Genomic DNA, 16372 nt, shown 5'->3' with positions numbered 1-16372 from the left:
GCTATCTATACAGAGGAGGTCGGCAGGGTGACTCCCTTTTCGTCCCAGGGCCTGAAGGAATTTGCTTGATACTCCCTACAGCAGATGTGACCTTGGGCCTCGGCCGTAAATACAACTAACCTGTCTCGGGGCTGGTACGAACTAAATCATGAAGATGGTAGGCAAAGGAAACCACGTGATCTGGAACGTGGTCTATCACAGACCAAGATGGCTACAGTATGGTTTTCGGCCCTTTTGTCGTACAGTGAGAAACAAAAGAAATATGCTTCTTCTAGAACCTATCAATAGGTGTTTATGCGATTAGAATACTGTCATAGATACATTGTGCTAACTTTACATGATGTAAATAAACAGAACAAATGATTTTTATCCTTCAGATCGGCCCTTTTAGCATAATGTAGCTAACATACCAACTTAATCTTCAAAGATGCCTTCATCTATCTGCATCATGTCGTGTATTTCCTTCTGTACTAACTGAGTGCCTATCTTTGCTGGGTCTGGTTTGGATTCGGGAAGGGCAAGAAGAAGTCGATTAGTGCAATAAGAACAGCAGGCAAGTCCACATTGTATGCAGACGCAACAGGTGAAAAGGAAACCTGCTATACCCAAAAGGATCATGAGTAATTTCCATCCCCAAGTGGCAATGAGTCCCCAGAACCAGCTAGAAATGGATCAGGTACCGGTATCTGTGTGAATTTCAGATGCTAAGCGGTGCAGTTTTTGAATGGCTAAATGCACAGAGGGAGCGGAGTCAGGTATATACACACAGCAAGAACTGCCAATCACTCTGCATGCTCCTCCACGATCAGCTAAGATAACATCTAAAACCATACGGTTTTGAAGAGTTACGAGCCTGGTCGCTTGAAGCTCCACAGTTATGTTAGTTAGTATTCCTGCAGTGATATTCACTACTCCCTCTACTACTCTAGATAATCTTCTGATTTCTTTACTAGTCAAAATAGGTCCCCATGTGGGCAGGACTCCTTTCATTATGTCCACAAAGTGTTGTGCAGGAGTATCGGTCTGATCAGTAGCATCCCCCGTAGTAGCTCTCTTTCCTAAACTCTGCCGGTTCAGTGAATGGGTTTTATGATAGTCAGAAGGGGCTATATAGAATGGTGGGTATAGGAAAGACAAATAGCATTTACCTGACCATCCTCTGGGGAGCCATGTGTATGCATTTTCCCCGCATACAAAATACACATTCGGAGGAGTAAGCATTGGTGGGCTGCTGAATGTTCGTAATCTGTACGTATAATTGCATTTACTAAACCCAACTGATAGGTGACTAGTACCATGTATACAGAAGGAAGATGACGCATTCAATACATGGACCGGAATGACCTTATCATCTGATACATTTCGTTCCTGAAAATATTTAAAATACTTATTGAAATTGAAAGACATAAAATCCAACACTTCATCCCTTAACCAAGTGTCATTTGCATATTCAGTATACTCATTCATGCAAGCAGTTGGGTCTAGAGTACCATCTGTACCATCTTCATTCGGAGTGAATCCCTGGTGTACTTCTATATATGCTAAAATCATTTCATAATCCTTTTCTGAAAATCTGTGCTCATCAACAGTATAGTGCGTATATATCATTGACAGTAACTTAAACCAGGCTTTGCAGCTGCCTAGATATGACAAGGGCATTGAAATAAAAAGGTCATGCTTGTGCATAACCGAGGGGAGGAGGCCACAGACCCAGCAATTTGTAGCATTAGTCGAGCTATGGGTCTGGTGCAACATTTCAATAAAAGCATTCTTTACATATGTCTGACGATGTATTTCCTTATGCGGGGCGTAAGTATGGAAATTATGCTCTTCAGGAACAGGAGTAGAGGCTATAAGGGTGTGAACAGGATGAATAAATGAACACACCTAAACATGTCACTAGTGATATAGCTATTATAGTTATGAACACTATCTTGATACGCAAACTCCAAGTAGAAAACATAGGCATATATGGGTGCAAAGGACGTGGTGCTATAGGTCGCTCCTCTTCGGGAACAAAGCGAGCAAAAGGATACATTCTTGCTAAAAGTTCAAATATAATCTAAGGGGAATAAGTCTACTTGCAGTCCAACCTGCCAGAGGGTGCTTCTTTCCTGTGTCCGTTTCAGAGCCTGACAGGCAGACTCCTATTGTTCATAAAAAAAAAATATAAAAGGAAAAAATACAAAAACTTCTCACGTTGGAGTTGTACTTGACACAACTCTTACTGAAGGACTCCACCTGGGCCCCACTAACCGATCAATGTCTCTATTTTCTTTCTGAACAGAGCTTTACTGAAAGTTCCGAACTCTCAGCTAGTTCAGTCCAGTGTTCTTTTGTCGGGGCCGCAGGTTATAGCGAACATGACCAGGGGTTCTGGGAGCAGGGAAAAGAGTAGGCACAGTAGGATCAGACAATATTCTGGATGTGTGCTCTTTCTGATCAGATGCAGTATTTCCGGGAGCAGAACTGGTGGTTGAGCCAGCTGCTGCAGGCGTTTCGGAACTCACAGCACCCTCCTCTCGCCCATTCACTTCTCCTCGGGCTTCAGAGGAAGGCAAATCCTCAGTGGGCTGTTCACCTTCATGCACTAACCCTTCACTCTGATCCCGCTGGTCGTCCGGCAATGGGAGAGGAACTCTTTTTAGGTGTGACACGTGAATCCAATGCCGCTTCCCTTCAACCTTAACAGCCGTTCTTGTGGAAAGGAGTATCTGATGGGGTTTGGTCCATCGAGGATCCAGACTCGATTTTCGCTGATAGTTCCGGATCAGGACCCACTGTCCAATTTCAAGAAGATGTCCAGGACCCTCTGGCAGAGGCTGCAATACCGCCGATATCTGTTGGTGAATGGAACGAAGATCTTTAGTTAATGCGTAAAGATAATCTGTCAACATGGGGTACTCAATATCTCTAAAGGATTTCGGTCTCGGTACACCCCAAACATTAGCGGGCCTACCGAATATCACCTCATACGGAGATATTCTAGAACGGGAATGAGGAGTTGTTCTTACAGACAACAAAGCTAACGGTAAGAGATCAGGCCATTTCAAACCGGTGGTCTCTTGCAATTTTGCCAATTTCAGTTTGATAATCCCATTATACTTTTCTACCAACCCCGCTGATTGGGGGTGGCGAGCAGCGTGAAATTTCTGATTAATGGATAAGCCTTTACAAATATGTTTAATAAGGTCGGCATTAAAATGCTTTCCGTTGTCACTCCAGATCACACGTGGTAAACCATACCGAGGAGGAAAAAATTCCTTTACTAAAGCTTTGGCTGTGGCTAGAGCGGTATTCTCCTTGGTGGGGTATGCTTCCACCTATTTACTGAACGCACAAACCACTACTAGAACATACTTGAGATTATTTACCCGCTCTAATTGAATGAAATCCATTTGTAACACCTCAAAAGGTAAGGTAGGAGGCGCAAAATTACCTTTCAGAACAGGGACACTACCTCCTGGATTATGCTGTAAACAAATCATACAGTTCTGGACCAAATGTGTTGCAGTCTTACTGATATTGGTGTTATACCACACAGGATCTAGTACTGCACAAATACCTTTAACACCTATATGCGCAGGGCCATGTGCCATGGATACTATTACATTCACAAATCCATTTGGCAGTAACCACCTGCATTTGTCTGACAGGTCAACCCAACATCCATTTTCATCTAGTGTCCCTATCTGCTCTTGCCAATGTACTAGCTTTTCAGGGGTCGCTTCTTGTTGTATTTCTCTAACACTATCCATAGTGCTATTGAATATTTCTGTTTCCACCATTCCTCTCGATGAACTGGTTACAAACATAGAGGTGGTGTTTGATTGGGCAGTTTCTTTAGCGATTCTGTCAGCAAATGAATTTCCTTTGCCTACAGCATCAACTACAGCTTTATGGGCGCTACATTTAACAACAGCAATTTCTTTTGGTAAAGTCAGAGCAGTCAACAGTCTCAGAACCAACGGGCCATTCCTTATTTTCTGACCATGCGAAGTAAGGAAACCTCTTTCTGCCCATAACCTCCCAAAGCTATGTGCTACGCCGAAAGCGTATTGGCTATCGGTATAGACATTTACTCTCAAACCTTCACTTAACTCACAAGCTCGAAGCAAGGCTACTAATTCGGCAGCCTGGGCAGATTGATAAGACACTTTAGCTGTTTCGACTACAGTCTGGAGAGTGGTGATCGCATAGGCGGATGTGGTAGTGCCATTCGGTAACTTAAAACATGAGCCATCGACATATAACTCCCCTTTTGGATCAGATAAGGGAGTGTCTGTCAGGTCTATCCATCCCTTTGTTTCTTCCTCTGTCCGAAATATACAGTCATGTATGTCCTGATTTTGCTCTTCTGAAGGGAGGGGTAGTAACGTGGCAGGATTCAGAGTGGCACATCTTTTGATAGTGATGTGGGGTGCAAACAGGGTCAATTCATACCCTGTAAGATGCGCACTAGTTAGGTGCTGTGTCTTGGTCCTGTTTAATAATGCATCCACAGCGTGAGGCACCATCACTGTGAGGTCAGTATTCAGGACGAGCCCAACTGATTGTCGAATTGCCATCGCAACAGCCGCCGTGGCCCTTAGACAACTGGGAAGTGCTCTGGCGACATTGTCCAATACCGCTGAAAAATATGCACAAGGTTTTTGCTTACCATCAAAACCCTGTGTTAACACAGACAGCGAGCAACCGTCCACCTCATGCACATAGAGTGTAAAATGCTTCCGGTAGTCAGGCGTGCCAAGCACAGGAGCAGAACAAAGCGCAGATTTCAAAGAGACAAAAGCATCCTGACATTCAACAGTCCAAGGTAAAGGTTCATGCACATCCTTAGTTGTCAGATATAGTAGGGGTTTAGTCAGAAGGGAAAAGTTAGGAATCCACTGGCGACAATAAGAGGTTACGCCAAGAAAAGCTCGGACATCACGTTGCGTGCAAGGAACAGACATGTTAGATATAGCTGTTATACGAGCAGGAGTTAGACGCCTACCCTCCTTCGACAGTAGATGACCTAAATAAGTCACCTCCGGTCGACAATATTGAAATTTAGACAAGGATACCTTATTACCATGGTTGGCCAAATGCTGCAACAATTGAACTGTAGCATCCCGGCAACCCTGTTCAGTATCCGAAGCCACCAATAGATCATCTACGTATTGTATCAGTACGTTACCATCAGGCAAAATTAGAGTATCCAATAGGGCTTTGAGCGCTTGACTATAAATACTAGGGCTTTCTGGATAGCCCTGGGGAGCCTGGGGAGCGCGACAAAATCGGAAGCTGCGACCAGCTAATGAGAATCCGAAAATATATCGGCTATCAGGATGAATGGGAATGCTGAAGAAAGCATTTTTCAGATCAATCACAGAGTAATATTGAGCTGTAGGAGGAATCATAATTAATATGGTGGTTATATCAGGCACCACGGGATACTGAGGCACCACAATCTTGTTAAGTTCTCGCAAATCAATCACAAAACGATATGTATCTACATAATCAGGATTGCAATCTACGGGAGCCCTTTTAAGAATAGGAAGGATGGGACTATTACACACATTGGAGGCTGTCTCCTCCACCACCCCAGAGCGGACAAATTGGTTTGAGGCGCAAGGAGGGGAGGGGCTGAAGGTGCTGACACAGTAGGAGCTACTATTGACACAGCTGAAACTCGCGCAGGAGCAGCTGACCCCGCAACGGCTGATACCGGGGCAACTGGTGCTTCCGGATATAACCGTTGCGGCACATATGGGGGTGGTGGACGCATGTCCAGTAGATCTCCTATTTCATCTTCAGCGTCAGGCCGAGCCACATAACTTTTATCGACCTGTAATCTAAACTCACGATTCACACATTCGATCCCTTCTTCCGTGCGGGCTCTGTCGTAGGCAACAGCCTTCTGGGTAATGGTTTGCCCTGCTTTGACTCTAGCTAGTTTCTCTTCCCTCATTCGCCTTCATTTCGATTCCTTCTGCCAGGTGTTTAACGCTTCAAACATAGACTGCCTACTGCGTCTAGAAAATAACTGATCCTGTAAGAAGGCAATTTTCTTTTCATCAAAAGAACCCGTTTTAGGCCATTGCAATTCTTCATTACCTCTGGTATACTTATGCCACAAAGTATTGAACAATAGAGGAGCTATTCCGTGTTTTATGTACATATAATGACTAGGACTGCCTTCTGGTGAGGCAGGCTGGCTTTCGGCCAGACGAGAGCCACTAGTCCGACAACAGCAACCAAAACAATTCAATTTACTGAAGCACGGCATTTTAGTTAGCAGACAAACACCAACAACATACAAACAAATTCTTGTATCACATATAACACATACTGATTGTTCCTATATAACGTTTTCTGCAGTTCAACCTCAACCTACTTATTCAAACTTGATGCATCCAAACAAACGAACCGAGCCAGTCGACTCCCGTTCGTGGAGAATTATTCAAAATACCGGACCGACAGAATCACAATGAGCAGTCTTCCAAAAGACTGGCAAGAGGAAGTCAGACAGGTGCGACCACGGACCGGACTACAGACCATCCCATGACCTCCTTGGTTCACCACTGAGACCGTTCTAATGTGGTGCGAGCCTCACCTCAGGTATGTCTCATGGCTACCCAATTACAGCCACAGGCTTTTCTGAATACAATCCGGCCGTGTGTTACACGCAGGTAACAACTAGGCATCTGATCGGTGTCTCTAAATCACAAAAGATCCGTGGAGTCTCTACAGTCAGTCCGTACCGGACCACCCTGCAAGACCTCCATAATTCTCCTAGGGAACTTATGACCCCCAAATCAAAATACAGTTAACTGTTTCCAAATGCACCGCTCAAAGCGTGCGTCAAACAAACAAATTACTCACCGGGTGGACCCAGGTGCGGACGTTCGTTCTCCGCTGGCAACTTCTTGGGACCAACACGGTCAGCTCCTGGGTTAAGACCGTAGGACCCCGGTGAAGGGCTACTAGCAGCAGAGGACACCCTGATCAGGAGTGCGGAGCGGAAGTGCCAAAAATCAGGGAGAAGGAAAAAAATAAAATCCCTCCTCTCCACCTGCCCGACCAGGGCGCCCTGAATCCGACCACCCGAATACGGGGGAGGAAAGACCCTTTCACGGGGTCCCACCAGAGTCGCCAACTGAAGTACTTAACAAAAATCCCAAGGGCCACACTTACCGATGGTCCGCAATAGCCTTTCCAAATAACAGTCAGTTGGCAACGGAGAAGGTTCACGTTTTATTGGCCAAAGCAAAACTCTACATAGAGGAGCCTCGTCGATCCTCACCCATCAGGTGCGCCGAGGAAGACTGCTGGCTCCTTGACAAAACCACACTTATATACATAACAGATTCAGCATACAAAGCCATACAAGTGGAAAAATCCCAGTTAGTCCATGGGCTCCTGGATGAGCTCATACAGTGTTAAGTTTCAGCCTTACACAAAGGGTTGCTATCTATACAGAGGATGTCGGCAGGGTGACTCCCTTTTCGTCCCAGGGCCTGAAGGAATTTGCTTGATACTCCCTACAGCAGATGTGACCTTGGAACTCGGCCGTAAATACAACTAACCTATCTCGGGGCTGGTACAAACTAAATCATGAAGATGGTAGGCAAAGGAAACCACGTGATCAGAAACGTGGTCTATTACAGACCAAGATGGCTACAGTATGGTTTTCGGCCCTTTTATCGTGCAGTGAGAAACAAAAGAAATATGCTTCTTCTAGAACCTATCAATAGGTGTTTATGCGATTAGAATACTGTCATAGATACATTGTGCTAACTTTACATGATGTGAATAAACAGAACAAATGATTTTTATCCTTCAACTACACAATCACGACTGCACTACCCTAAACCCTAAAACACTACCCCCGCACAACCCCCTACACTACCCAAAAACCACTGCATTACCCTAAACCCTAAAACACGACCCCCTACACTACACAAGCACAACTGCTCTACCCTAAACCATAAAACACTACTCCCAGCACGACCCCCTACACCACCCAAACATCACTGCATTACCCTAAACCCTAAAACACGACCCCCTACACTACACAAGCACCACTGCTCTACTCTAAACCCTAAAACACTACCCCAGCATGACCTCCTACACTACCCAAACACCTCTGCACTGCCCTAAAACACTACCCCCAGTACAACCCCCTACACTACCCAAACACCACTGCGCTGCCCTAAACCCTAAAACACTTCCACCATCACGATCCGCAAAAACACTACCCAAACACCACTGCACTGCCCTAAACCCTAAAACCCTACCCCCAGCGCGACTGCCTACACTAACCAAACACCACTGCACTATCCTAAACCCTAAATCCACCCTAGGACGACCCCCTACACTACACAAACACCACTGCAGTACCCTAAACCCTAAAACACTGCCCCAGAACATCCCATTACACTACACAAACACCACTGCACTGCCCTAAACCCTAAAACACTACCCCCAGCATGACACCCTATACTACACAAACACCACTGCTCTACCCAAAACACTAAAACACTACCCCCAGCGTGACCCCCTATAACCACACAAACACCACTGCACTATCCTAAACACTAAATCTACCCACAGCATGAACCCCTACACTATCCAAACACCACTGCAGTACACTAAACACTAAAACACTACCCCAAACACAACCCCATACAATACCCAAACACCATTGCACTGCTCTAAACCATAAAAAACTACACCCGGCATGAACCCCTACACTACACAAACACCACTGCACTGCCCTAAACCCTAAAACACTACCCCCAGCACGACCCTCTACATTACCCAAACACCACTGCACTGCCCTAAAACACTACCCCAGGCATGACCCCCTACACTACAAAAATACAACTGCACTACCCTGAACCCTAAAACACTACCCACAGCAAGACCCCCTACACTACACAAACACCACTGCACCACCCTAAACCCCAAAACACTACCCCAGCATGAACCCCTAAACTACACAAACACTACTGCACTACCAAAAACCCTAAAACACTACCCCCAGCATGAACCCCTATACTACACAAACACCACTGCACTACCCTTAACCCTAAAACTCTACCCCAAGCACGACCCCCTAGACAACACAAACACCACTGTACTACCCTAAACCCTAAAACACTACCCCCAGCACGACACCCTTCACTACCCAAACACAACTGCAGTACCCTAAACCCAAAAACACTACCCCCAGCACAACCCCCTACACTACCCAAACACCACTGCACTACCCTAAACCCTAAAACATGACCCACTACACTACACAAACACCACTGCACTACACTAAACCCTAAAACACTACCCCCAGCATAACCCCCTACACTACATAAACACCACGGCACTACCCTAAACTCTAAACCACTACCCCCTACACTACACAAACACCAATTCACTACCCTAAACCCTAAACCACCACCCCAAGCATGACCCCCTACACTGCACAAACACTACTGCAATACCCTAACCCCTTAAACACTACCCCAAAACTAGCCCAATACTACACAAACACCACTGCACTACCCTAAACCTTAAAACAATACCCCCAGCTTGACCCCTACACTACAAAAACACCACTGCACTACCCTAAACGCTAAAACGTAACCCCCAGCATGACCCACTACACTACCACAACACCACTGCACTACCCTAAACCCTAAAACACTACCCCCAGAACTACCCCCAATACTAGACAAACCCCACTGCACTACCCTAAACCGTATAACACTACCAACAGCAGTACCCCCCTACACCACTGCACTACCCTAAACCCTAAAACACTACCCTCAGCATGACCCCCTACACTGCACAAACACCACGGCACTACCCTAAATCCTTAAACACTACCCCCAGCATGATCCCCTGCACTACCCTACTGCACTACCCTAAACCCTAAAACACTACCCCCAGCATGACCCCTTACACTATCCAAACACCACTGCACTGCCCTACTCCCTAAAACCCTACCCCCAGCACGACCCCCTATACTACCCAAACATCACTGCACTATCCAAAACCCTGAATCTACCCCAGTATGACCCCCTTCACTACACAAACACCACTGCACTACCCTACACCCTAAAACACTACCCCCAGCATGACCCCCTACACTACAGAAACATCACTGCACTACCCTAAACCCTAAACACTACCCCCAGCATGACCACCTACACTACCCAAACACCACTGCACTACCCTAAACCCTAAAACACTACCCCCATCGCAACCCCCTACACTACACAAACACCACTGCACTACCCTAAACCCTAAAACACTACCCCCAGCACTACCCCCTACACTACCCAAACACGAATGCACTACCCTAAACCATTACCCTAGCACGATCCCCTACACTTCCCAAACACCACTGCACTACCGTAAACCCTACATCTACCCCCAGCACAACCCCCGACACTACACCAATACCACTGCACTACCCTACACCCTGAAACACTACCCCCAGCACGACCCCCTACACTACACAAACACCACTGCACTACCCTAAACCCTAAAACTCTACCCCAGCCTGACCCCCTTTACTACCCAAACACCACTCGCCTACCCTAAACCCTAAAACACTTACCCCAGCACGACTCCCTACACCACACAAACACCACTGCACTAACCTAAACCCTAAAACACTACACCCAGCACAACCCCCTATACTACCCAAATACCACTCCACTACCCTAAATCCTAAAACACTACCCCCAGCACGACCCCTTAAGCTACCCAAACACCACTGCACTACCCTAAACCCTAAAACACTACCCCCAGCATGACCCCCTACACTACAGAAACATCACTGCACTACCCTAAACCCTAAACACTACCCCCAGCGTGACCCCCTACACTACCCAAACACCACTGCACTACCCTAAACCCTAAAACACTACCCCCAGCGCAACCCCCTACACTACACAAACACCACTGCACTACCCTAAACCCTAAAACACTACCCCCAGCACTACCCCCTACACTACCCAAACACGAATGCACTACCCTAAACCATTACCCCAGCACGATCCCCTACACTTCCCAAACACCACTGCACTACCGTAAACCCTACATCTACCCCCAGCACAACCCCCGACACTACACCAATACCACTGCACTACCCTACACCCTAAAACACTACCCCCAGCACAACCCCCTACACTACACAAACACCACTGCACTACCCTAAACCCTAAAACACTACCCCAGCCTGACCCCCTTTACTACCCAAACACCACTCGCCTACCCTAAACCCTAAAACACTTACCCCAGCACGACTCCCTACACCACACAAACACCACTGCACTAACCTAAACCCTAAAACACTACACCCAGCACAACCCCCTATACTACCCAAATACCACTCCACTACCCTAAATCCTAAAACACTACCCCCAGCACAACCCCTTATGCTACCCAAACACCACTGCACTACCCTAAACCCTAAAACACTACTCCCAGCACTACCCCTACACTACCCAAACACCACTGTACTACCCTAAGCCCTAAAACATTACTCCTAGAACTACCCCCAATACTACACAAACACATCTGCACTACCCTAAACCCTAAAACAATACCCCCAGCAGTACCCTATACACTATCCAACACCACTGCACTACCCTAAACCCTAAAACACTGCACCCAGCATGACAACCTACACTACACAAACTACACGGCACAATCCTAAACCCTAAAACACTACCCCCAGCAGTACTCGCTACACTACCCAAACACACCTGCACTACCCGAAACCCTAAAACACTATCCCCAGAATGAGCCCTTACATTACCCAAACAACACTGCACTACCCTAAACCCTAAAGCACAACCCCCTGCACTACACAAACACCACTGCTCTACACTAAACCCTAAAACACTACCCCAAGCACGACCCCCTACACTACCCAAACATCACTGCATTACCCTAAACCCAAAAACACGACCCCCTACACTACACAAGCACCACTGCTATACTCTAAACCCTAAAACACTACCCCAGCATGACCTCCTACACTACACAAACACCTCTGCACTGCCCTAAAACACTACTCCCAGTACGACCCCCTACACTACCCAAACACCACTGCGCTATCCTAAGCCCTAAAACCCTACCCCCAGGGCGACCCCCTACACTAGCAAAACAACACTGCACTATCCTAAACCATAAATCTACCCTAGCACGACCCCCTACACTACACAAACACCACTGCAGTACCCTAAACCCTAAAACACTACCCCAGCATGATACCCTACACTACACAAACACCACTGCACTCCCCTACTGCACTACCCTAAACCCTAAAACACGACCCCCAGCATAACCCCCTACACTACCCAAATACCACTGCACTACCCTAATCCCTAAAACACGACCCTCTACACTACACAAACACCACTGTTCTACCCTAAAATCTAAAACACTACTCCCAGCACGACCCCCTACACTACCCAAACATCACTGCATTACCCAAAACACTAAAACACGTCCCCCTACACTACACAAGCACCACTGCTCTACTCTAAACCCTAAAACACTACCCTCAGCATGACCCCCTATACTACCAAAACACCACTGCACTACCCAAACCCTAAAACACTATGCCAGCATGAACCCCTATACTACACAAACACCACTGCACTACCCTAAACCCTAAACCACTACCCCCAGCATGAACCACTATACTAAACAAACACCACTGCACTACCCTAAACCCTAAAACACTACCCCAAGCACGAGCCTCTACACTACACAAACACCACTGTACTACCCTAAACCCTAAAACACTAACCCCAGCACGACCCTCTTCACTACCCAAACTGAATTGCACTACCCTAATCCGAAAAACACTACCCCCAGCACGACCCAAACACAACTGCACTACAGTAAACCCTAAAACACAACCCCCTATACTACACAAACACCACTGCACTACCCTAAATCCTAAAACACTACCCCCAGCACTACACAAACACCACAGCACTGCCCTAAACCCTAAAAAACTATCCCAGCACTACCCCTATACTACCCAAACACCACTGCACTACGCCAAACCCTGAAACACTACCCCCAGCACGACCCTCCACACTACCCACACACCACTGCACAACCCTAAACCCTAAACCATTACCCCTAGCACGATCCCCTACACTACCCAAACACCACTGAACTACCCTAAACCCTACATCTACCCCAGCACAACCCCCTACACTACACCAATACCACTGCACTACCCTACACCTTAAAACACTACCCCCAGCACAACTCCTACACTACCCAAACACCACTGCAGTACCCTAAACCCTAAAACACTACCCCCAGCCTGACACCCTACACTACACAAACACCACTGCACTACCCTAAACCCTAAATCTACCCACAGCATGACCTCCTACACTACTCAAACACCACTGCAGTACACTAAACGCTAAAACACTACCCCCAGCACACACCCCTACAATACCCAAACACCACTGAACTGCCCTAAACACTAAAACACTACCCCCGGCAGGACCCCCTACACTACACAAACACCACTGCACTGCCCTAACCTCTAAAACACTACCCCCAGCTTGACCCCCTACTCTACACAAACACAACTGCAATACCCTAAACCCTAAAACACTACCCCCAGCACGACACTCTACATTACCCAAACACCACTGCACTGTCCTAAAACTTTACCCCCAGCATGACCCCCTACACCACACAAATACCACTGCACTGCCCTAAACTCTAAAACACTACCCCCAGCTTGACCCCCTACTCTACACAAACACAACTGCACTACCCTAAACCATAAAACACTACCCACAGCAAGACCCCCTATAAAAAACAAACACCGCTGCACTACCCTAAACCCTAAAACAGTACCCCAGCACGAACCCTTATGCTACACAAACACCACTGCACTACCCAAAACCCTAAAACACTACCCCCAGCATGAACCCCTACACTACACAAACACTACTGCACTACCCTTAACCCTAAAACTCTATCCCAAGCACGTCCCCCTACACAACACAAACACCACTGTACTACCCTAAACCCTAAAACCCTACCCCCAGCACGACACCCTACACTACCCAAACACCACTGCACTACCCTAAACCATGACCCATTACACAAAACAAGCTCCACTGCACTACCCTAAACCCTAAATATACCCCCTGCACAACCCCCTACACTGCACAAACACCACTTCAATACCCTAAACCATAAAACATTACTCCAAGCACGAACCCCTAAAGTACCCAAACACCACTGCACTACCCTAAAACATGACCACCTACACTACACAAACACCGCTGCACTACCCTAAACCCTAAAACACTAACCCCAGCACGACCCCCTATACTACACAAACACCACTTCACTTCCCTAATCCCTAAAACCCTACCCCCAGCACGACCCCCTACACTACCTAAACATCACTGCACTATACTAAACTCTTAATCTACCCCAGTAAAACCCCTTACAATACACAAACACCATTGCACTACCTTAAACCCTACACCTACCCCCAGCACAACCCCCTACACTGCACAAACACAACTGCACTACCCTACACCCTCAAATACTACCCCCAGCATGACCCTCTACACTACAGAAACACCACTGCATGACCCTAAATCCAAAAGCACTACCCCCAGCATGACTCCCTACACTACCGAAACACCACTGCACTACCCTAAACCCTAAAACACTACCCCAGCGCGTCCCCCTACACTACACAAACACCACTGCACTACCCCAAACATTAAAACACTACCCCCAGCTCAACCCCCTAAAATACCCAAACACCACTGCACTGCCCTAAACCCTAAAACACTACCCCCGGCTTGACCCCCTACACTACACAAACACTACTGCACTGTCCTAAACCCTAAAACACTACACCCTGCACGACCCCCTACACTACCCAAACACCAATGCGCTGCCCTAAACCCTAAAACACTACCCCCAGCATGACCCCCTACACAACACAAGCACCACTGATCTGCCCTAAAACCTAAAACACTGCCTGCAGCACGACCCCCTACAGTACCCAAACACCACTGCATTACCCTTAACCCTAAATCTACCCCCAGCATTACCCCCTACACTACACAAACACCAATGCACTACACTAAACCCCAAAACACTACCCCCACCATGACCCCCTATACTACCAAAACACCACTGCACTACCCTAAACCTTAAAACACTACGCCAGCATGAACCCCTATACTACACAAACATCACTTCACTACCCTAAACCCTAAAACACTACCCCAAGCATGAACCCCTATACTACACAAACACCACTGCACTACCCAAAACCCTAAAACACTACCCCAAGTACACACCCCTACACTACACAAACACCACTGTACTCCCCTAAACCCTAAAGCACTACCCTCAGCACGACCGTCTTCACTACCCAAACACAACTGCACTACCTTAATCCCAAAAACACTACCCCTAGCACGACCCCCAGCATGACCCAAACAAAACTGCACTACCCTAAACCCTAAAACACTACCCCCTATACTACACAAACACCACGGCACTGCCCAAAACCCTAACACACTACCCCCACCACTACCCCTAATCTACCCAAACACAACTGCACTACCCTAAACCCTAAAACACTACCCCCAGCATGACCCCCTACACTACCCAAACAGGACTGCACTACCCTAAACCCTAAACCATTACCCCAGCACGATCCCCTACATTACCCAAACACCACTGCACTACCCTAAACCCTAAACCATTATCCCTAGCACGATCCCCTACACTACCCAAACACCACTGAACTACCCTAAACCGTACATCTACCCCAGCATAACCCCCTACAATGCACCAATATCACTGCACTACCCTACACCTTAAAACACTACCCCCAGCACAACCCCCTACACTACACTAACACCACTGCACTACCCTAAACCAAATAACACTTACCCCAGCACAACCCCTACACCATACAAACACCACTGCACTACCCTAAACTCTAAAACACTACCCCCAGCTTGACCCCCTACTCTACACAAACACAACTGCACTACCCTAAACCCTAAAACACTACCCACAGAGAGACCCCTACACTACACAAACACCGCTGCACTACCCTAAACCCTAAAACTCTACCGCAGCAAGAACCCTTATACTACACAAACACTACTGCACTACCCAAAACCCTAAAACACTATCCCCAGCATGAACCCCTATACTACACAAACACTACTACACTACCCTTAACCCTAAAACTCTATCCGAAGCACGACCCACTACACAACACAATCACCACTGTACTACCCTAAACCCTAAACACTACCCCCAGCAAGACACCCTTCACTACCCAAAC

The sequence above is a fragment of the Triturus cristatus genome, chromosome 1_1 (assembly GCF_964204655.1).
Source record: "Triturus cristatus chromosome 1_1, aTriCri1.1, whole genome shotgun sequence".
NCBI classification, from domain to species: Eukaryota; Metazoa; Chordata; class Amphibia; order Caudata; family Salamandridae; genus Triturus; species Triturus cristatus.
The sequence above is the reverse complement of the archived record's forward strand: the minus strand, read 5'-3'. Positions refer to the sequence as shown.